The sequence below is a fragment of the Lepisosteus oculatus genome, chromosome 7, assembly GCF_040954835.1.
Source record: "Lepisosteus oculatus isolate fLepOcu1 chromosome 7, fLepOcu1.hap2, whole genome shotgun sequence".
Classification (NCBI taxonomy): Eukaryota; Metazoa; Chordata; class Actinopteri; order Semionotiformes; family Lepisosteidae; genus Lepisosteus; species Lepisosteus oculatus.
In genome coordinates, this window is record NC_090702.1 from 49,991,959 (window position 1) to 50,017,166 (window position 25,208).

Genomic DNA, 25,208 nt, shown 5'->3' on the forward strand with positions numbered 1-25,208 from the left:
CCAAAGTTTTAAACTATAGGACTCCATTTTAACCTCTTCCTTTATCCCATGAGTGGTAACGATCCCCCCACAGGATAAAACCCTATCCTATCCCTTCTCCCCTCATGCAAAGGTGGGATAGACCCTGGATGGGACGCCACTCCTTGCAGGGCCCACAGACATGCATGCATTCACACCAAGGCCCTTTTCTTCAGAAACACATTAACCTACCAGTTTTTGGACTGTGGGAGGAAACTGGATCACCTGGAGGAAACCCATGTAAACATGGAGACAACATACAAGTGCAGAAAGCACCCCAGGTCTGGAATTGAACCCAGGGCCCCAAGCACTGTGGGATAGTTAACCACTGAATAAATGTGTAGGAGAAACAGGAGAAACTGCTTAATTCTTGAAACCAGTGTGGCTTTACACACTGTAAAAAGCCGAAGTCATTCAAAGGTCTGAATGAGTCATGACTAAAGCAATAGCTATTTAAAAAACAGGACTCGAGTGTTACACATCTTTGTAAATACGTTTAAAACTTAACGAATATGCTATAGTCTAGTGTTGAGTGTGCATGTGTTGAGTAGTGATGAGAGGTACTGTATACCACGTTTTTCTGACGTTTTTGCTGGAAATGATAAAATGTGACCTCAGACAGCTCCTCACCCACACGTTGGGTGAATAATTTTAAAATTATGGGAATTATGAAACTTGTGATGATTTGTCATGCTATTTTTTTTTTCAGCATACTCTTACACATGGTATTTGGTCATTGTCACATGGTTTGTCAGCTTATGGAGAAAAAAACCTCAAGAGATTACTCTGTTGACAAAATATTGGATCCTCACCAATACTCTGAAGACTCAAAGCTCTCAAAATGGGCTAATGCTGTCGCTAATGGAACACGTTGTGGCCACTCATGATTTGCCAAGATTGCAGCCTCATGCATGGAAGTTCACACATTCTGTTCCTTCCTGTCCCAGGACTAAATAAGGACCCTGTCAGAATTGATTTATACCCTGAAGAGAGGCTTAAATGTTGCAATTAATCTTAATTAGGCTATTGTAAACCATATTAATCTATAAAGGAAACAAGAGCTTTTACTGTATGTCCCCTGAGTATTTTCACCCATTTCTATGAGCTTGGTAATGCAAAGGTGACACAACAGTTGGCTGTCTTGTTTTTCTGGTAAGAGAGTTGACTAATGGATTGCTTCACTCTCGCCTGTATTATCAGATCACTAAAACTCCTGTCCAAGTTTGCCATTTTTAGCCATATTAGATATCAAAGCAAACAAAAGGACTAGCATACATCTCTTGCACTATAATTCGGGCTAATTCCCTGGTTTCTCTGTTTTTATCATCTGTGTGATGGCGCATTGTTGTGACACAACCGATAAATATCACTGCCACTGAAAACACTAATGTAAACAATGAAAAGATATTCTGGATGCATTTACTGCGAGAAGATATACAGTAGGTCCTAGAGATCATTTTGCTTCATCCTTGCTTGTAAGATATTGCTAAACCTTAGAAATTCATTTTTTTTTGTAAAAGAAGACACACCTGTAGCTACACTTATTTGTATGGTCACAGAAAGACCTTGTAAATCAAAAGAAGAAACTTTACACTCAAGGAAGAATGTTTAGAAAGCTCTCCTATTAAGTCTTCTGAAATTTTGTAATTAAAATACTCAATCAGTGGGTTGGATAACAAATATATTGGGAATCTAATGGGGTGTACTGTTCATATTTATGTGAGGTACTTAAATAACACTGCTATGGTTTCTTCGGGTATGATCATAATGAAGGGACAGCACAATGGCAAAAAGCTTGTGTTTATGTGCCCTGCAATAGGCCAGTATCCCATCCATGCTGTACCTCATCTTGAGCCTGTTGCTTGTTGGGATAGGCTCCAGCTCCTCTACAACCTTCTTTGGATGAAGCAGCCAGAAAATGGATGAATGGATTATAGTAAAATAAGCCTATTGATGTGCCTTTGCCATGATCAACTGAATGTAAAGCCATCACTTGAAATATAACAATGCCTGAAGAAGGAACTTGAAATTATGTTTTAGAAAAAAAATAGTCTGTGTGATTCAAGCTTAGTGCATTCTGAGAGCTTCGGGAAGAGCAGGACAATGCTATCTTGTGCACTCATACAAAAGCTTAACAGTACAGAAGGGAAATCTCTACATTATGGATTTGGTCTAACTTTAGCCTTCTTTTATTATGCCCTTTAAATGTAGAAAAACATTTTCTATATCTGCACTTCCCTTAAAAGAACTACACCTCATATGAGTATATTATCCTGCTCCATGTCCCTTCATTAAAAATCAGCTCATGTAATGCCGTTACCATTATCAACCTGGGATGATCACCTGATGAGGGAGTTTGTAAGCAAAGCATTCTGAGGCTGCCATAATCTAGTGAAGATAAAGTTGCTTTTCTTTTGGATTCCTGAAGGGTTAGTAACAAAAGCTTATCTTCAAATTGACGCAAACCTAGTCCATTTACAGGCAAAAGTGTTTTTCTATTTAGACATGAGGAATGACAAGGTTGGTTGGACTTCCTGCTGTACTGATTAGATCTGAGACCAACTGGCTGAGAAGTCTTTAGCCTTTAATATGTATTGTGCTGTATTCTCAAGAGAATCCTGCTGCAGACAAACTTGTCACTGGAAAAAGACTATTAAAACAAAAATCATTTTTATGAAAGTACTAAGGAAGAGACAGGCTTTCTGGAAATAGTTCAACGACTGTCAAGCAAATACTGACTTACAGCTAAAAAATTATTTATCTGAAAAGTTTCTAGTCTTCGTTATGGTCCACTGTTTCTTTCTTACAAACGTAAGTTCTTAATTCTTAAAAGTACTTATCTCTTTGAACATTCTTTAATAATAGGGGCCAAAACAAAATTCGTCCCCCTCCATTTAATATATATATATATAATTCCTTATTTCATTTCTTGTGAATGTTGTACTTTTACACAGAACATGTTATCACAGCTTAAGGTCATTAATTTTATTAATGTACTCCTGGAACAACTATTGAATATTTAATTGTCTCCATTTCTGACCAACATCCAAAACCAGAGGTCTGTTATGAGGCTGCATTTAGAAATTAGAAGCCAAAAAAAGGCTCCGGCCTGGTCGATATTTGGATTTCAGATCCCTACAGAGAATGACAGACGTCACTGAGGGCCACTGAGTGTTTACTGTTCTCATAGGTGAGTACGGAATGCAGAGGTGAATAACAATTGGCCATTCTTGATTTTTAAAATAAAAACTGCTGAAAAGAAAAGTAATGTATGCACATACACATGCACACAAATATGAAAATGAAGCAAAACATTTTGTCACTCTCTCTAGAGATAAACTGTATATGTGTTCCTCTGTAACATAATGGGCACTGTTCTATTTTTAATTACTTGCTAGAACATTGCATCCTTCTACAATCCATTTGAATCAACCGCATCTTAGAGGAAGAGAATCTTAAAATATAACCACCTAATTTTCTGTAATGTCTTCATTCATTCATATTAATTCAGGGAGTGAATAAAGCAGTCAGACACTGAAGGCTGAATCCAACTGCAATTTCAGGCAAGCAAATCATGAAACAATCCAAAACTGTAGACAATTTTCCAAGCTGGAAAATCACAGGGCAAAGGCACAAAGAGGGATCTGAAGGGGTAGTTATGGCAGTAAACCAGGTATAAAAACAAAAGGCAGTCCAGAGACAGGTCAAAGCAGGCTGGGCCAAAGCACAAGAGAGCAGAGAGGCACAGGGGCTAATCCAGATACAGTCAGAGCAAGGGTAGTAACGAAGCCAGTGAAAACTATCTAACCATCAAAAAGCAAGGGAACTCCAACAAGAGATGAAACTATGACTGAATAAAAAGATATTGTGGAAGCTGATCTTAAATAACCTGCTGATAAAAGGTGAGTAATGGTTTAAGTGCACACAGGTGGAATTGATCTTCACCCCAATCATGTCATCCAGGCAACCAGTGGATTAAGAGGTGAATAGAGGTTTGGCTGGTTGCCATGATGTTTCACCCACACTCTCATGGTACAAAATATAAATTATTTGATCTTCCTACTTTTGTTTCTAAAATGAAGTTCAGGAAAAATGGAACAAAATAATAACAGAAATTACTTGTTGTGTATGCAGAAATTGATCAAGTGAACTAAGAATTGTAAAGGTTGCTATACTTTGTTTCCTTATGCATCCTTATCAGCAGTGAAAAATCAAGTATTGCTGATCAATAAACTTGGTTACTGTGGGAATTCTGCACATCAAAATTATTTTCTATATCTGCTTATGTAAGATGTTTTGGCACTATAAAATGAATTAATGAAAATGAATATTAACATACTCTATTAAACCATCTATTTGTCCAGATTTTAACTCAGGTTCCACAAGAGAAAGTTTGCATTATCAGATACTCAGATAATGCAGATTATCAGATAAGAGCTGTGCTCTAATGTTAAATAGTGGTTGCCAATTTATAGGAAGAACAGAAACACATTCCTGTTCATTGCAATCCTCTATTGTCAATCCTTAAGATGATGAAACAGCCAAAGGAAACTCCCTTGCAGCTTCACAAAGATTGTCACTACAGAAAAAGGTAGCATGAGCCTGTGGTAGATGTATTTAAATGTTTAAGCAATGACATTTTTGAGTTTCAATTATGAATGTGTGCAAAGCATACATTTTTTATAAGCTGTAATATCACATTGCTGAACATTTCTTCTGCATGAACATATTTAATACACCTTGTATTTCACCATCATGTGAAATATTTCTCAATTATGTTAAAATCAAGTCTTTGCACAGAACAGATTGACCTGTAATGAAAGCATAATTTATCAATAAAGGTTCCTGAATTGGCTAGGGTTGTTGACATGCTTAGACTGGGTTGAAAGCTGGAAAGGACTGTGGGCAAGATTCTTTGAATGACAACCAAGCTTGAAGAAAACACCAAGGAAGCATATACACATTAGGTTATAATCTTTTTAAGTCTGTCATCTTAAATGCCTGAAATATAATTTAATTTATTTCACAAGTGAAATTGCCTCAGTGTACATGCACAATACTTTGAAATGATAAATCTACTGAGGAGTAACAGGGGGCTTTCATGAGATTGTCCATGTACTGTAGTGCTTTAACCAATACAACTAATCATGAATTAAATGTGTTGAGTAACTAAAATCTCCTTCTGTAGAAATAATATATTGCACTAGATAACATGACTAGCCTGCAATGGGGTTCAAACACTTGATGTTATACAGACCACTGCCACAACAATCTAATCACTATAACAGAGTACTTGCAGTGATAAATAGCTTGTAACTTACCTTACACAACTAGCAGCCCAGTTTCTGTTTATGCTGTAGAGACCTCAGGGCAGCACATTTATAGGCCTGCAGCCTGGCCAGAGGAATGCACCATTTGCAATTACCAGAGGGGGGGAATGAATCACTTTAACCTGATAAAAATGTCTAAAATGTATTGTACTACTCTCCTTTATACTTTTCTGTATATGCATAATTTAAGCTCTCTGTAATGTAGATATGGATTGTTTTCATTTATTGTGTTATTTGTATGTTAATTGTTTGGTTTGGAACATCCTAGGTCATATTTAAGGCATGCTGGGAAATAAAGCAGGGATAGTATGTTTTGTTTTGTTTTTTGAGAGTAAATTGATGTGCCATATAGGAGCATCAGTGATGGTTCTACAATTGGTTTAGTTCTTATGTGTATTATTTTGTAGATAATATTTTGTTAGTTGTATTTTCCCTATAATTGCATTGTGAAGATGTTTTTTGTCTCTACATTGTCTTCCTGAGGTATACCCTGAGGTTGTTTGTGGTCCCAACTAGCACCACATCCTTAGTAAATCTACCTTTTGTTTATCCTGGATCCTTGATTTATTGAGTTATTGGATTCTCGTTCAGTTTGGTGGAGGAAACATGCCTTTGTATAACTTCTCCTCATAGACAGAATTACTGTATGGGACAATCGCACAGCTCAGCCGCACTGAGTGCTGCCTGAGATGAGGTCTCAGATGTGGTATCCTACCCCATATGCAACAGTTGGACTGCAAATGAACTCAAGTAGGCTCTGGCATTCCTCCCAGTGCTGCTGTATAAAGAGCATTTTAGTCTTCTGGCATTAAGTTTCTGTACTTTTGATGTAGTGTATTGGATGTTCTTACAGGCTGCACAGTGTTGCAGATGCAGGTTTGAGGCAGTAATTTTGCATTACCAAGAAGGCTTGTGCAGCACACATAAGTATAAAAACATCCTGATGTTGTCCTGATAAATGTAGCTGGACCCTGGACTCAACCTTACATCTTTGGGCACCTCAAGCACTGGGGTGCAAAACCCAGACAAGCAACAACATTTGCTCTGACAAAAAACTGGCTGTGTGCTGCAAGAAGGATCTGTTGGGTAAAACACTGTTGCAAAGCCTGAGAAGTCACATCATCTGAACAGTCTTGCTTTATGATGAGACTTGTTACTGTACTGTACATTGAAGATGTGATTGCATTGAATTTGCATTGCACTGTATGACCATGTACATAAAGTATTTGCATGTGAACAGTATATACATAACATCAGACAAACAGATTTTCTGATAGTTCACTTGAATAATCCAAATTAGAGCTCCATCTTTAAAATATGGTAAAAAATGTCATGCATAAAATGCCTAAAACTGAACATGAAAACTGGCTTTATAGTGTATGAGCAATAAACATATTTCTTATGAAAGTATAATAAGTTGTTAAATATTTAAAAGTTAATATTCCCAACATTCACTTGGAATAAATAACTAAATAAGAATAAATTCATTAAGTTTAATTTCAGAATAAATATATTGACCATTAAATGTCTAAAAGAAAACAGGAAAAATCAACCAAACAGGTTCTATAAAGAATATGTAAACAATCTTAAAATAACAGTAATATGACCACACAAAGAAGGTGAATGTACTAGAGCAGGATGAGAAAGTTTACAGAAAAGCACTCTGTGCTTATTGATAAACATCATAGGGACCACAACAGTTAACCGCAGTTGTGGATCATCACACAAAAGTTATGCAAAATATGAAAGAAGAATTATCCAACAATCTAGCAAAGCCCTTTGATTACTAGTACCACCTAACATTTGACAGTCACTTAAAAAAACATACAGTATGTTGAAAATACGATGAACGACTTGAAAATACTTCAACACAGTGAATATTGTAGACATGAGGGAGCAGAATTTAAGGACGCATGAAAGCATGCAAATGAGAGGAAAGCATCTGGCCTGCCAAACCCATTTCAGTGCCATTAGCTAATTAATTGTAGGATCTCATTAGCTGTTTCATTGAAGCAACAGTGTCGGCTTCAACAACATTATTGGGAAGCTGGTTCCATACTCCCATAACCCTTTGAGTAACACAATGCCAGGTGTTAAACTGGTTGCTCTTCTCTTGAATGATTCCAGAACAGTAGTACATTTAATATTCCATGTAACATAGTAACCAAATTTGCACGCAATGTGGTGGCATCTGTCTGTCTCGAGAGACAATGGTTTTGCGAAGTGGTTAGTCCGTTTTTTTATTTGCATCACCAACTGTGACTGTACAGTCCAAGTCTGGAGCGACAGGCCTTGCAGTTTTCACAGGTGAGGTGTGACTCTGGCAGTAAAGGGGACAGGGTTGCCCTCTGCCATCTGCACTCCCTCGTCTCCTCCCACATCTCGTACCTCCTCTGCTCACACTTACCACCAGATTCCTCAATAGCTTCCATCCACAAGCAGTGCGATTGGCGAACACATTTAGCCATGCCCCTTGGACCACACCTATACCATCTACCTCATTATGATTTTTTAGTTATTGCACATCTCCAGTCATTGTTTACACGTCTGCATTGTTTACTTGTTTACTTGTACATTGTCTACTGTTTGTTTGTATATTGTCCTGATGCACTTTGTGTTTTTTGCACTTGTTTTAACAATTGAGAGAATTTCTGTAAGTAAGAATTCCATTGTACCAGTACATGTACCGGTTATATATGGCAATAAAGTTCAAGTTCAAGTTCATCCCAATGCCTGCCTTGACAGCACCCCCTCCACTTGCTGCCATCCGCTGCAATGGTTTCCCATGTTCCAGGGCCGATATCGCTAGCCTTGATGTCGTGTTTGCAGACATCTTTGTATCGCACAGTAGGTCTGCCAGCAGGTCTGGTGCCAGTGGCCAGCTCACCTTACAACAAGTCCTTTGGTACTCGGCTGTCTTCCGTTCGACTTACATGGCCGAGCCAGCGCAGGCGTCGCTGAGACAGGAGTGCGAACATGCTGGCGATGTGCCCTTGAGTGAAAATGTCTTTGTTGGGCACACGATCTTTCCATGTGATTCGCAATTCTCCATAGACAGCGAAGGTGGAAGGAGTTGAGGCGATGCTCCTGCTGGGTGTACAGGGTCCAGGTCTCACTGCCATACAGTAGGCCTGGAACACTTTTATATTAGTGTTGATGGTCAGTATGTGGTTCTCCCAGACCTTCCTGGAAAGGCGTGCCATCATGGTTGCTGCTTTACCGACGCGTTTGTTGAGCTCGGCATCTAAGGACAGGCTGCTGGTGATGGTGGAGCCGAGGTAGTTATCCACGACTTCGAGGGTGTGTCCCCCGATGAATATGCTTGGATCACTATTAACGTTCTGACCCATGATGTTGGTCTTCTTCAGGCTAATGGTGAGGCCAAACTCACTGCAGGCTCGTGCAAAGCAAATGCAAATAAGTCTTTGGAGAACTTTGTGCAACCAGGGCAGCGTCGTCAGTCAACAGCATTTCCCTGATCAGAACCTGGCGAAACATCGTCTTTGCCCGAAGTTGCGCCAGGTTGAAAAGCTTCCCATCACTTCTAGTGCGAATGTAGATATCATCCTCGGGGGAACTGAAGGTGTGTGAAAGAAACAAGGAGAAGAAGATGCCAAAGAGTGTTGGGGCAAGCACGCAGCCCTGTTTTACCCCGCAGTTGATCAGGAAGGCATCTGATAACAAGCTGTCGTGCTGCACAGTGCCCTGCATGTTTTCATGGAATGATGTTATCATCCCAAGAAGTTTAGGTGAGCATCCAATCTTCTGGAGGAGCGTGAAGAGGCCTTCTCTGCTGACAAGGTCAAAGGCCTTCGTCAGGTCAATGGAGGCGAAGTACAGTGGTTTTCTCTGCTCCGTACACGTCTCCTGGAGTTGACGCAGTGAGAAGATTATGTCGATGGCTGATCTCTTTGCCCTGAGGATTCGCACTGAGATTCCAGGTACATGGGCAAATACCTTGCCAATGATGCTCAGGAAGGAAATTCCTCTGTAGTTATTGCAGTCACTATGGTCTTCTTTGTTCTAATATAGGGTGACTAGTTGATGTCGCGCCGTCATTAGGGACCCATCCTTCTTCCCAGCCCTGGCACAGGAGTTCATGGAGATGATTGCGCAGAACTGTCCGTTTTCCTGCCTTTATGACCTCGGGTGGAATGCCATCCAATAAGCATGTAGAATTCTAATATCATTTCCTGTAGATTTGAATTCTACACTTAGCTACTGTATGCAGCCTAACATTTGGTTTGTACCACATTGTCCAGAAGATGTGCTGTTAATGACATGTCAACAGACACCCAAGACGTTTTTGAAAGTAGCTTCTTGTGTTACCAGTTTTGGATTTATAGTTTTTTTTTACTTTCTATATAAAAAAATCTGAGCGTGTTTACATTAAACATCAGAACAGCTGATATTCCAGGCTGCAAATGTTTTATTCATTCTGCAATTAAAGATTCAGTTAAATTCAGCCTACATTATAACTGAAGCTGTTCCAGAACTGTGGTTCCACTGTATTTCATGATGTTGATATAGACCCCACAGAACATTACCCATTGCTCACTTTCCAACGATGATTTGGAACTTTGGAACTCAGGGCTTTTGGGTTCTCCAGTTTTTCACCTACCTTTCCAATGAGCATTCAACCTCCAGACACTGGTGTATAAGGAAGCTGAGGTAGGGGTACTAACCCAGCCCTCTCACTGCTCCTGGTTTCCCAGGGTCTACTTGTTTTGCCATCAGCCTCAGCCCCCTGCTTATCATCATGTGAGAGGGGCAGCAGCTGTTCTTCTGCCCCCACGACTGTGTGCATCGCATAGCACACACACACAGAAAGAACTGGTGCTACTTGTGACAAGCTCCTTAAATGTGACAGCCCTTACCCCTAAACCAGGTGCTATGAGTCTGCATGCTGCAAAAACTCACAGGGTCAATTGCGACGGACTGAAAGCACCATACTAACTGCAGTTCAACTTGTGATTAGGTTGAACCTTAAGTGTGCCAAAAAGGTATGCTACCTTAAGACCAATTTTTAATGAACTTGGCTGCTGAAATTAGTCCCCTGCTCTGTACCAAACCTGTTCTCAATTGCAAGGAACCCAAAGTAATGGCTGCTGCCCTCTAGAGGTTACTGAAGTAGGGGACCTCTTCATACCACCTCTTCATATGGTTTAAGCAACTTTGACACATACTAAGTGCAACATTAGAACGTTCCTGAATATAGCGGAATAATATCACTACATCATGAATTTATGTATACGTGCCTCAGAACATTTTTGTAATATTTAACTAAAACTTCTTTCCACTCACTCCACATGTATTAATAACATAAAGCTTATTAATGTGTTTATTAATAACAAACATCCAATGTATATTTTTATTAGTAGCTGCATGGCAGATAATGCATGTATAGATTTTAGTATGTAATAGTGAACTTTCAGATATCCTGGGTAGTGAAGAGAACTGAAATTGAGGAAATACTATACAGTATATTTAAATAGGGCGCAAGTCTAAAATGTGTTCCGTCACATCTGGGTGACAATTAAATAGATATGTTGTATTTTTTTATTGTAATAGGACTCTATACTTGTGGTACTCATGGGAAAGCAGAGATATTAAGGAATTTGTGGTGCACAGAATAAGCTGTGTAAGCAAATATAAGGGTGCATTAGGGAAAAACTCTTACTGGCATCTTTTAAAAATGTGATTATTTAGGACAGATCTTCAGAACACTGTCCCTTGTCTGTCCAAAAATAATGGTTTTGAAACAGAGCGAGCTGAATGTCTTAGAGATGGAACAGGTGGCTCATCCCAGTAGATAGCTGGACTGCACATTGTACAGTGATGGTGCTGGCTCTTGATGCTCTGGTAAGCAGACCAAGTGAAAGGCAAGCAAAATACTGCTATAACATTCCAAAGGCTCACAAGGTCAAAGGAACATCAAGAACTGAAATGACCTAAAAAGATCTTTTACAGAAGTCTCTAAAAGTTTACTTTTTTCAAGCTGTAAATATAATTTTGTACTTGTAGATTGAATCCAATCCCATGTACTAGCACCTTATGTTAATGCTAATTCTGTTTAAGAAATAAATCTGTTAAGGCTATGGGACATTAGCTGGTGCGTTTGTAAGCATTTTCTAACTCAGAAATATGTGTACTGCATATTGTATATGCCTTTGTGACTCAATACCTAAAACTTACTTTTCTAACTCACTACCTCAAATGGAGAAGATCCAAAACGTACTGTAAATTAAAACTCTTAGATGAACTGCGTCAAATGCAGCCCCTGAAAGTCCATAAGACTTACACTTACACTATTGCAGATACAAATGTAGCCTATCCATAAAATGTAAATAGTGATGTGTTCATTTTTTTGTCTGAAGGCTCTCCATATGAATTGTATTATTTATCAATGGAAATAAAAGCCTCTATAGTACGATACATGTTCAAACAAACCCACTGGTGCTTTACTCATTTGTTTCGTGACTAATTGCAAGTGGATATTACATTAATAGTTAAGACCTTTATCTGCTATATTATATCATAAATGCTGTTCTTAAATTAAAAACTAACATTAAATTGTCAGGGACATTCAGTTATACAGTATACTGTATAAACACAAAACACACAAGGTTATTATATGCTAACATAGCCTGCTGTATGTATTAATTTACTAATCAGATTAATTGAAATGTTCTGATTCAAAGCTTGCTGCAGTTCATGCCAATTAGATAACAGAACTGAGCCCTTAGCACTGTACTAAGCGAGTTCAGCTGGTCTCCCAACTTTGCTCAGCACATTTTTTCATTGCAATTGAGCTCAGAACTGGATGATCTCCACATAATACCCGTGTTTACTAGTCAGCAACTAGTAGTACACAGCTGCATTCTAAATCCAACAGCCCATTGCAGTTGACCCACAATCCCAAAGCAGGAAAGTTCAGTCGGCTTTATTAATTGCCTTTTCAATTCACACAGAACAGAAAGTCAGCACTGGGGGGGGGACACTAACCCCCTGCACGCCCATTAAATACATAACAAAAGTCTAATTGCACCCATGTGAGAATGTGGATTTCTAAATGCTTTACCAATTAAACAATAATGAAATCAGTCACCCCATTGTGTGAGTACTTACAGGAATTAGAGGCAGTATGAGCTGCAGGGAGGCCTTAACTGCACCCTTTTCATAGAGATTAAGGTGTCCCGACACAGGCCCTGAGCTCTTGTTTTGCATGACCTGTAAAAGGAAAAAGAATACGGTAGGTACAAAGTCCTGCATTAACAGTGAAGTTAATATTAAGGTTTTTAGTACATAAATTCAACATAGGATAATCCTAGGAAACCTGGAGCTTGTTTTTTCCATCTCTCAGTTGTAGGCACACTCACCCAGTACCAGTTTTGCTCTGGAAAATGTTCTTTATTTTTACTGCCACATTCTTGGGTCTTACTTGAATATTGTTTTGGGGACATGGATTTTAGTATTGGCATGTGTATGCATGGACAGCACATGAATTCAAAGCTGTGCCATACTTAAACAAACAGCTCTAATACAGAGAGAAGAGTGAAGGAAAACACCAAGCATAAAACAGAGCAATACAAACATGTTCTGTTTCTTTCTCTGTATATACATAAATATCACATATCAAATCTACTTCAATCCATTTGCACATATTCAAAGAGATTAAAATAATATTAAGAACTCTATCTTAGCACAAGAACTGTGCGAACAGCTTTTTAAAATTAATCCAAACAATAAAGAATGTGACTAAAGAACACTTGAGTGATGCTCCCATTTTTCCTGACATTTCCATAGAGATTGTGTAAATATTTTCAAGATGATGCTGGAGCCAATTTTTTTTTCAGAGCCACTACAAAAAAAAAAAAAAAAACATTCAACATTTTCACCAGGAGAGCTGTGTTTCAAACTCCCTTGTCTTTCACAGACCCCTGTGTGCTGCACAATATCACGGCTGGTCACTGAAGTGAGGCAGAGTGTTTTACACTGAGAGGGTTTGACAAGGCACTGAAATTATGAAGAGTATATTTTTAAAGTAAACATTTGTGTGAAGACTTGTTTCAGAGCAACTGCATGTACAGTAGTTTGTCTTAGTTAACATTCGCTCTTTGACTGAATTATAACTACCCTTTTCTCACACCAAATGTCTTCAGAATGACTTTTAAATTGTTACTTACTGTAATTAAAACCTTTATCTTAAGATACTGTATCCAAGACAAACTGCATGTTGTTTAATACTAGTCATTTTATATTGTATTGTAGGAAGGTGTTTGGTGAAGATTTGTGATAAATATGTTAAATGTATGAGCAACCTCTAACCACTGTGCAGCAACACTTTATTAGTCAACAGCTGTTGTATTTAGGTGGATTTTGCGTTATGTCACTATATACACAATTTTATCATTTTTTTAACTTTCTAGATGCACTGTAATAATCATACAGTACAGTAAATATCTCACACAGTATCACAACAGAAGAGAAGCTATGAAAGGAGACTTCCTGTGTAAAGACAGATCTCAAGAGGGTGGTAGCTGATACTCACTGCAGGATTCACTAGCTGAAGTTCCTGTGTGGTCATGAGGTTTGTAGCATCAGTCCTTGGAGTTTATCCCTGTGTGGTTCAGGTGAGAGGCTTCAGGCAGATGACACAAGGGTGAGAGGTTCATGTGGCGTTTTCGTGTTCTGTTCCTTTGCCATCACAGTCTGTGCTTGGTAAAGGGCCAATGTGTAATGCAGATGTAAATCCTAACACAGCTGTGGGTTTGGTAACATTTCAGTTTAGTGTTTTTCTTTATTACACCTTAATGTCTGAAAATAGGCAGTAAAATCTGACTTGCTGCTGTATAAGTACTTATGATGTTTTCTTGTATTAATTTATTTTTTACATCAAATTTGTTTGAACATGTTGAAAGTGAAAGAACGGGACTGAAAAAATTACATATGATATATACAAAGGAACAAGTAATAGGTCTATTCCATGCTGAAAGGAGAAGATAGAAAACACAACGTTTCATTTGTGGAGCCTCTTCAGCCGAAACGAAACACGTTTTCTTTTTTCTCTATTTAGCATGGAATAAACATGTTACTTGTTTCTTGGCAGCCTATGCATGCTGACGCAGCTACCCACCTGAACTACTTCATAATACATACAATACCGCTTTCTAACATCCTGCAGTCCTTAATAGCTAATGGCAATGCCTCAGACTCAATGCACATCTGCACTATGCATTTTTTCAGGGTCTGCCATTCTTTTTTCATTACTACGTATTTATTGTTCTCCACAAGTTATTTATTGTTCTGTTGTTATTATTTATTATGTGTGTAATGTACTGTCTACATTGTGTGGTGTTGTCTGTCATATTGTGCCGTCTGCTGTACTGTGTCTGTCCCCAGAGATCAGTATGAATAAGAATTCCAATGTACACGTACATATGACAATAAACTCCTCTACTCTTAAAGTAAACACTGGATTCAAAAATACATTGTAGGTCGCTTTCAAACATGGTACTGGCACTTAAATTACCATGAGAATTCTTTTACGTGAGGAAACTACATTCAGGTCCACTCATACTATTTTCCTAATGTTTAATGTTGACTTAAAAAAAAATCTGGCATCTTTCATTGTTACCATCATCTAATGTTTCATGTCAATATAATTCGAGCTTGACATTTTCAGTGAATATGAAAAGTCATCCAGCTACCAGTTTACTACTGTTGGTCTTAACAAAATGGCAGTTATGAGTTAGTAGTTTTTAAGTTTTTGTCTGTTTATTTAAGGAAAGCTTTTCTTGTACAAGTTGACGTCAAACAGTCATTGGAAAGACTAAATAAGGCTTTTTTATGTATATCAGAGCCTATAAACTTTCTTCAAACTATCCTTAATGCATTGTTGTTAGACAGTGAGGTTGATGAAGAGGTGACAATGTTCCATACAGTCAAAAGCCAAAAAACGTTTTATATTCTATATTCAAAAAATATTTTTCCTTAAAAGTCCTTATTTATATTCTTATTTAAAGTATCCATGGTGTAAGTATTGGCCATAAAATCTTACGATATAATAAAAAGACCATTAGAATGAGAGAAAGCTTATGAATTTCTTATTTGTTTCTTTAGCTATGCCAGTTCTGACCTCTGAGAAAATGTGTATGACTACGTAACCTAACTTGATATTTTGACTTTTTGTTCCCAGTGGCAGCATAGTTTAACTAATGTGTGGGAATACTGTATGTTAAGCTTCGTAGCCTCTTTAGATTTCAAGTGAAAATATAAATAAGTGGAAAACTGTCCAGAGAGGCTTTTTACCATGTAGCATGTAGTGGAGGTACAGTACACTGCAGATCATTTAAATCACCTTTACCAGCACAGAAAGTGGGAATGTAGTAGAGCACAAATCAGCCACACAGAAATAACAGTCAACTGAGCTTTACAGGCAAAATAGCCTAACCTTGTCTGTAATCTCTCTTATGTTCTTAAGTTTGTGTGTCCTTTGCTGAGGCATAGCTAAGCCTTGTGTTGATTTGACACAGCCATCAACCAACACACAGCAGACAACAATGATTCAAAGAAGAAATAATGATCAGATGTTATTCACAAATTTCAATTATTAAGAACATTTCAAACTCCAAACACTTCAATTGATCTTGGTCTTTTACTAAGTGACCTGATGCTATAGTAACCCTCAACAACACTTTCAGCACTGAACCATCTGGTTCTGACAGGGGACCAGATTCTACAAAATAGCTGTCCAAAACACTTGTACATCATTATTTAAGGGCATTGATTGTTAGACCAGAATTAATGCTGAATTATATTAGAATGCAGTACTGTATGTGTCACCAGGTATAAAAGTAATAGACTCAAACAACATAAATTAACTATTTACTAGTTAGTGTTAGTAATGTTTGTCTTTCTTGTTTTATTGTTGTAATGGACTGTGCCATAAAACAGATTTTCCCCAGATGTGAGTAAGGCTTGAACAGAAAAATGTAGCAAACTAAATGTACAAATTAAGTGGGTGGCACACAACTTTGTTCATTTAAAGAAAAAGTTTTAGTTAACTCTGTAATTCAGAGAAGATATTCACATTCAATCACCTTCATCTTTGTCTATGATATACATCGATTATATGTCCTGAGAGAGAGGCTTGATAAAATAATCTTTTGAATGCCAAGTAACATTTCAAGAAACTAAATTCTTCACGTGTTAACTAAAGTATGGAAAACTTTTCCGCCTGTATTCATGCTGGCTACATCCTGAAGTAGGAAAATCTGACTGATTTAGGAAGAGTCGAGATGTGTTTTGTGAGGGAGAGTGAAGAAGCTTGAAGAATTTGGTAATCAAATCAAGAAACAACTAACTATACCATAGCTTTTAGTTCTGAATGAACTTCTGATTGGTTTTATGGTGGTGAATGAAGCAGGTCTACTCCTTCCTGTTGTTCTTGTTCAACCTCTTCTTCTTTGGATGACACTACATTTCCTAAAGCATTCCTCATCTTGGGGTTGCTGAACACAAGAGTGATCATTCACTCATCATTCAGGCACAATGTTTCTTTCGTGTCAGATGTTTATTCTATACCTCCCTGTGATAAGCCTTATAATAACCATAGAAGAATATCAGAGAAGTTCCAGTACAAAAAGGCATGAATGGGCCTAATCATGCCCTTCTGGTTGTGAAAAAAGTGATCACTATTCCAAGAACCTCATCAGAGAATTTCTCGAGAAATTGTAGTGAATCAACATAATGATGTGAATCAGTAGCCTCCCTCCATTGAGTTACCACTCTTCATGAAACAAAAAAACATTGGCTGCTCAGTTTGCACATGAGCTGGAAATAGTACTTGGGTTGCCTTTGATATATCCATTCCAGAGATGGAAAGATTCAGTCAAAATCTTGTTTTAGGATAAAACAATCTTAGCTTATTCATTTTAGCCTAGTCGATTAATTGAAAAAAGTTAATGCATGGGACCTTCCAGTAGGCTTCTGTGATAGCACCCATTGTATTTACAATTTTATTGAACAGTGTATTAAAAGTGTATTAAGGTATTTAGCAGTTCAGTATCTGAAAAAACAATGCTTTATGAGCAAAATGATGAACATGCCAATACAATTTCTAAAGTACTGCAGGTTTACAACAGTAGTGTTTGTTTTTAGAATGACTCTGAATCCTCTTACTTGATCTCATTCTTGTGCTGCTTGGACAATTACCCTGTCCGAATTCAACCGTAGCTTCTCACAGACAAACTCCTTTTAGAGCCACACAGTGCCACTCCCCAGACAGCAGAATTCTGTTACTCCAAAAGACTGGGTTTTATCTAGATTCAACCCTATCTGGGTTCCAAGGAGTTGATATCACTTCCTGTAATACATTCTTGCAGTCTGAACCCTGTTACACAATATTCTTTCACATAATGTGAAGGTATTTGAGGCTTCTATCGATGACATGTTCTTCTTATACACAGCTTGTGGGAAAACAATTAAGCATTCCTATTATTAGTACTTTAACTTTCATAATGTTATATCACTTATTTTATGACTTAATTGATTAGCATTAAAGTCCTTGTATTTGATTTGATTTGATTCTCCAATGAAGTATTATTGCACTTCATTTCACTTTCTTCAGTTCAAGACTTCACTAGTAATAACATATTTAAAGTATGAAAGAGTTTGGCTTTCATACTCCTTTTAATGTGGTATAAAGAAAAGTCACTCTGCTGCTTTAATTTCAATGGGAAATCAAAAGCCGTAAAGTAGACTCTTACATCATTCATTTCTATCACGCATGCAAGTTTTTTGGAACCAGTTCATCTTATTCCCTCTGTTCCTATTTTTGAGGGTGAACATTCATCTGTGGGAGCATAAGATGTGCTGGTTAACCAATGGGAGGCAGTCTTCCCCGTGGACCAGAATTTCAAAACTGTGGTTGCAATGGAATTGTGGACACTAAGCTATTGGAGTTACGTAGATGAAATCCTGGTCTGCCTTCATGAAAATAACCTAAACGTGTGAACTTCATAACCTGAAGATAATCCATAGTTTACTTTCACAAGACTGGTTATTAAAGTCCCTTGACACTATTCAAAATGTCATCTTGGACAGACCCTAGTCCGTAAATTCCCTGTTACTAAGAGGAAGAGAAGTGATGAAACAAGATATTTTCCTATTTGGTGCCTGTTTGGTTTTTGAGGTGGTACTCTTCAAGAAGCATGACCCTGATCCAGCCGTGGTGTGGCCACATACCCACATGCCAGAAAACCATCAGGAGGACAGTGCCATGAGCTGCACTCCTAGCATTACATTTAATATAGACCCCATGTCAGCATATTGGTAAAGGCCTGGTTGGACTGCTGAAAAAAAGCCCTGCAGGACATCACTTTGCACTGGTCATTGTGCACAATGCCGCACAGTATCCAGAGGTAATCCCTCTTTAAGCAATGAACACTAACTGTACTGCAGAAAAGATCTTTAAGGTCTTTATGTGGGTAGTGATTCCTGAAGAAATCCTTAGGGATCACACCATGAGTGACATGTAGGACCTCTGTTGTATGCTGAGTGTCAAGACTCTCTAGACATTGGTTTGCACCCCTAACCTGACAGCCTGGCCAATCACTTCAAGTGCCTGAAGGATAAAATATAGACATTTATGAGTTCTGACGGATATACAGTAACTAGAAAGTCTGATATGGCTTACTGTATGAAAGATACCCCATGCCTCTCCATTTGAGTTACTACAGTATATGAAGAAACCCACATGGGTCCTCGATTTGTTAAAGGAGGGCTGGAAGTACATCCATACTCCCCACCAATCCGAAGTACAACATGTCTTGGACCTGAGGAAATGACTGAGTATATAATGACTGGGCATAAGAGAGTGTATTTAGAACAGAAAACAGGACGCATGATTTTATACAAAGGTTGCATAGAAATAAATCTTAGGAATGTTGTTGAAGTTGACACCTTGGCTTTTTTTCAAGAAACAGATGGATAAAATCATCAGATAAATTTTATTTTATTTTTTGTTACCTCTTGTGTTTAAACATTTTTACACTTACAATAGTAGTGGGTGGCAGCAAACCAAAAGCATTTTGTACCACGTACAATATCGACAGTATATCACAAGAGATTTTTCCTCTTTGTTCTGTTGTAAGCCCAACAGTAAAAGACCGAATGAACATAATTCTTAGTGATGCAATACAATTCAGTACAACTTGCAAGACAAACATTCTGTAATCCAACACTGTGGATGCAAGCCAATGTCTGATTGTGGCCATTTTTCAGTTACTCGTGCTATATTTGCATGCCCGATAAACAGACTGAAAAATAATCCAAGAATTCTTTGCAAATCTTTTATCATTGTTAAAGCTCCTTTTGTTCCTGTTAGCTTTAGCATTGGTGCTGGCATATGCACAGGAGTCAGCTGTTTGACTTGTCCAGCACCAGATATAAATAGACTTACCATTTTCTCAGTGATAACACAGCCAAGGAAGGTCTTGTAGCTAATCTAAAAGTGCTTATGGAAGCTTACATTCACACAGGCTTACTTCATTCAGTTACAGGTTCCTGAACATAGAAAATACTGTATATTTCTCTATCATAAAATGACAATTGCTCTGGACTTGATCCTGTAATTTTCCAACAGCCATTCTGCTTTGTCACAGTGTCTAGCATACTGGCACTTATCCCATTCTGCTTGAGTGTTTAAGGAAAGCACTGAAGTTATGGATTGACCTGCAAAGTCTTCTCTATCATAAAATGACAATTGCTCTGGACTTGATCCTGTAATTTTCCAACCGCCATTCTGCTTTGTCACAGTGTCTAGCGTGCTGGCACTTATCCCATTCTGGTTGAGTGTTTAAGGAAAGCACCGAAGTTATGGATTGACCTGCAAAGTCTTCTAATCTTGATTCCACAGGCCACATCTCGGTTATGGCCTTAGGGAACTGCATAACACAATCCTCAGGCAGCAGTTCTCGAGCTAACATAGGCTTTGACTGTGGAGCAGCTGGCCTTGATCAATAAACATAATCAGAAGCGAATCATGATTGTCACGGACGTCCAAAGGGACTAACCGTGGGGAGCAGGAGAGCGGAAAAAGACCCATATGCGTAGCGGCGAGACGGGAAAAAGGCCCGGGCTCATAAGTGCAAAGAGTTCAGGAATGCCGTATAGAAACCTATGCCCTCAGGGAGCGGACGTGGGGCGCCCTGGTGCTAGGCGGGTCTCAGGACATCCAAACGTCAATGCTGAGCCAGGACAGAGTGCAAGACCCGGAAATATATAGCCCAAGGAAAAGAGAGGAACAGGAAGGACAGCAGACCGGAAACTAGGGACAGGACAAAGAAGGAGCGCCCTCTGGCTGCAGAGGGCGTGACAATGATCATGAGCATGACCAGGTTTGGCCAAGAAAGTGTCAATGCCTGAGAACACCATAAAAGATTTTGGAGATACCTCTTTGACGTCTTTTAAGCATCTTTGTGACGTGTGTGTGTCTTGTACTCCCACTTGTGATATATTTTCCTTCCAGTTCTGTACATTAAAAAGGTAAGCTTGAATATATTTAATAATGAATAAATGACATTTATTCATAACAAAATTGAAATATTCTGATATAGTGTATAAGCTTCTTTTAATTTCAGATGTATATTTAATAAGAGTGTCTTACTGGTTGTTTTTTGCTTTGATGTTAGTTAAGCTTGGGATTCTTAATGAAAAGGATGTGTTCAAAACAGCCAAGAACAGTCTAATAGCAACTGATAACTTGACGGAAATGACGGAAAACACAGTTTCGGTAAATTTATGAATTAAAGATTTCATCTAGTAAAGTTAAATATGATTTTTATAAATAACCAGGAAGAAAAACATCGAACTTTTTTTCTATTTCTTTTAAGTAGATAATAGAGAGTAAGGAGGTTGGAGCAAAAATTTGTTGCTTGAAATTCACTTTTATTTAAAGGTTAAAAAGCACATTTATTGCTTTATTTTAATTAGATTTATTGCAATGCTTTTAAAACAAGATTACTGGGTGTAGCTAAGTAAGGTTGATGGAGGTCATAGCTTTTGATTGATAAGATGAAAATGAACTTTCAGACAACCCAACTTAACTCCAGCTATTATGCATTAAGTGACCTTAATATGAGGTCTGATCTTGATCATTGCACCCTCTGCACCAGTAACATTCACCTAGACATTAACACCCTTGACTTTTTCGGTTTCATAAAGGTGTTGATGCTATTTTAGAATGGTATCTCAAATTCTGAGTGTCTGGAGAGTTCAGACAGAAGTGCCTTTTCAACTTCTTTCTGAAATCTTTTGTTAAACGCAGGCAGCTTTAGCCCTTTGTAGCCTGATCTTGACAGATCTCAGCGGCTGAGCAAGGCTGGGCTTGGTCAAAGCAGTGATGGGGCTACTTTAAGGAAAAGTATTGAATGTTGCTGCTGCAAAAGGACTTTGTAGACCAGTAGGTGGTGCTGCTCCTTCTGGCCCACAGTTTCCTAATCGATGCCCCACCCTTACACTTAGACATTAAACCAAGATCCTGACTATTTGTTCATTAAAGATCCCATGGAACCCTTTGAAATAGATGTTAATTTCAGTTTCCTGGCTAAATTCCATTCTGGACTTGTACAGTGTATCCTTCCCTTATAATTTAATTTGTGAGGCAAGTCTCCCCCATTCCTACCTGATTAGCTGTCAAGTGGGACTGTTTGTGCATTATTGTCTTTGCACAGTGGTGAAATATGTTCATCTATATAAGCAAAATACTTTGGATTAAAAATCACTTTATAAATGCATGACACTAATGCTCATTTCTCATGTTCCTGTTAATTTACAAGTTCTTATTAATTATTATTTATTTTGTTTGTGATCCCCTGTCTCACAAATAATTAAGGTTAGAAAGTGTTAGTGGACAGGGGATTCTTGTTATTTCAAAACAAAACTTCAGCCATTGGCATGTTAATAATACAAGGGACATTACAAGAGCAATTACTTACACTATATTCATTAAACTAATTTGTTACACATTAAAATTATAATTAATATATGCCACAAAACATAAATATGTCTAATTCTAAAAGCTACAAATTAAAAAATGATATCTAGTAATATTGTATTTTTTAATGACAACACCTGAAACATAGACACCCCAAAGTTTCATGTAAAACAATTTTAAAATGAAATAGGAACTAAAGATTTAACAAAAGGTTTCTGGATAACGTTTTGTTCTCACGTAGGTTTTGTACACACTCTTAAAAATGCAAGAGAGACACCAATTTTACAGGTGTTCATGTTTAAAAATGAAATTATTACCCTGATGCATCATTATCCCAAACTGGAGACAAAAGTATTTGATCATTGTCTTACATACAAAAGAAAGGAATCTGCTCTTATTTTCAGAGTAGCAAAACTGGTCATCAATATTAGTTCAGTGATTTTTGTCAGTCATTTCTAGAGAAAAATTGTGCATGTGCCGGGGGAAGTTTTACCATTTTTAAATCATACATGCTGTATAATAGACTTCTGAGTTTGCTTTTCAATCATGTCCCTTCTGAGTGATGTTTGATTTGAATTTGAAATGATTTTCTGTTTGTTTGAATTGGCAACTACCTGATGTGAAGTGAGACTGTCACGGTCTGGAATCAGTCAGACACATTGTGTGGTATTCACTTTGGACTTGAAAAGTGAGATCGAGCACATGGCTTCTTAAGAAAGAATAAACTGGGTTAGATGATGGCGATACTCATTTCTAACAGTGGCTGACTGAATAGCAGACAACAAGCCCAGTAAAAATGTTATGTGGGCCTGATTCTGTTTGCACCAATAGTCATAGCGGAAAATCTGGAGTTATATTAAAAGAGGCTGCCTTTAACATATGTAGTGCTAAACGGGTATTTGGGCAATAAAAAATGAATTCCTTTCTATGTTAAACAATATTTATTATTTTAATTTTTTTCCAAGAGCATAACTGGATTTTATAGATATTACTACTTACATTCTATTATTTTCTGTGTTTTGCATGATGTAGTTTAATACAATTGATAACGAAATACAATTTGATAAAATAATAAAAATTATATACTGCTTTGCAAAATAATTCACATTTTTCAAATTTCTTTGAGTTACAAATGAGCTATACACATTATTGCAAAATGAATATATTCAAGTGAAACTTGAATTCTCAAACAGAGCATTTGTATGTTTGAAAGAAGTTAAACGTCATCAAAAACTACAAATTCACTTCCCTTGCTATGGTAAATCTAAACTAGTTCAGGCATACAAAATTACTTTTGACAAGTGACTATTCCGTAAACATTTAAAACCTTAGCTGTGGAAAACGTAAATTAATTTAGGTGCACAAAATTGCTTTAACAAGCCCCACAATTAGCTGAGTGGCATCTGTCTTATGTGCAATTATAGTTGTTCACGTGATTTCAGAATAAATACTGTACATCTGTCTCTGTAAGGTTCCACGGTGAAAAACACTGCATATTCCTTTGAGTGTGGTGCAGTCGATCATTAAAAAGTGGAAAGTGTATCATACCACCCAGACACTGCCTAGGCCAGGCTGACCCTATAAACTGAGAAACCTGGCATGGAGGAGTCTAGCTAGGGATGCCACCGTGAGGCCAATGACAACTTTGAAAGAGCTCCTGAGGTAAGTGACTGAGGTGGGAGAAAATGTCCATGAGTCAAAGTTGGCCTGTATGGTAGATTAGTAAGAAGGAAGCCTTTACTGGAAACTAGAAAATGTCTCCTGCATGGAGTTTGTAACAAAGCATTTACTGTGATACTGCAAACTTGTGGCAGAAGGTTTTGTGGTCAGAGGAGACAAAATTGGAACTTTCTGGGCAAAAGGCGAAGCGTTGCTTCTGGCTCAAACCCAGCACAGTACATCACCCAGTCAACACCTTCTATACAGCCATGCATGCTGATGGCAGCATTGTGTTATAGGGCTGCTTGTCACCAGCAAGGACTGGGAAGACTGTTCATGAGGAAAATGTATGAAGAAAAGTACAGGCAAATCTTGCTTTAGTCTGCTGAAGTCTAAAAGCACAAAGCAAAGCTACCCAAAGCACAAAGCAAAGCTACACCGGAATGGCTTAGCAAGAAAGCAAATGTTTTTCAATGACCCAAAATCCTGACATGAATCTAATTGAAAACATGTGGTAAGACTTATATAAAGACTATAGACATTTACAGGGTAATTACAGTATGCCAAATCAAAACATATGCAAATGTCAGGATATTTATATGTCTGTGTGGGTCCTAAAGTCCCAGCACAGTGACTGGGATGCTGTACTGTAAAAAGACGTAAAACCGGGGTCCCAAATTTCCCATTGGCCTTTACCAACCATGGCCTCCTAATAATCCCCATCTATGAATTGGCTTCATTACTCCTCACTGATAGCTGATGTGTGGAGAGCATTCTGGTGCACTATGGCTGCTGACCTATCATCCAGGCGGGACCGCACACTGGTTGTGGTGGAGGGGAGTCCCCATTACTTGTTAAGGGCTTCGACTGGAGTGTCCAGAAAAGTGCTATAATAATAATAATAATAATAATTATTATTATTATTATTATTATGCACATGAACCTAGAACTGTCAGTCATGAATGATCAATTAATAAACAATATGCATGAATAATGTTATTTTTGATACTCAGTGTATCAAAACTGATACACTGTCTTTACTTTACATCAGCAAAGACACCATGTCTCATTCAGAATGCAATGTTTCCTATCTCCTTTACTGTATATCCCACAAAAACGTATGCCTTTGAATGGCGACTGCACCCCAGTACTGAATGAACTGAACTAGTATCCACATTGGAGTTGCACCTTTAACGACATTC

General features: G+C 37.9%; 1 long non-coding RNA gene across 2 annotated transcripts in view; it reads right to left on the bottom strand.

Annotated features, from left to right (window-relative positions):
- LOC138240833 (uncharacterized) overlaps positions 1-5,381 on the bottom strand; it is a 123,073-nt gene extending 117,692 nt beyond the window's left edge. For both annotated transcript variants that reach the window (XR_011190106.1, XR_011190107.1), the window contains exon 1: positions 5,340-5,381. This is a non-coding gene — a long non-coding RNA (uncharacterized lncRNA). The remainder of the gene's footprint in view (positions 1-5,339) is intronic.
- Between the last annotated feature and the right edge of the window lie 19,827 nt (positions 5,382-25,208).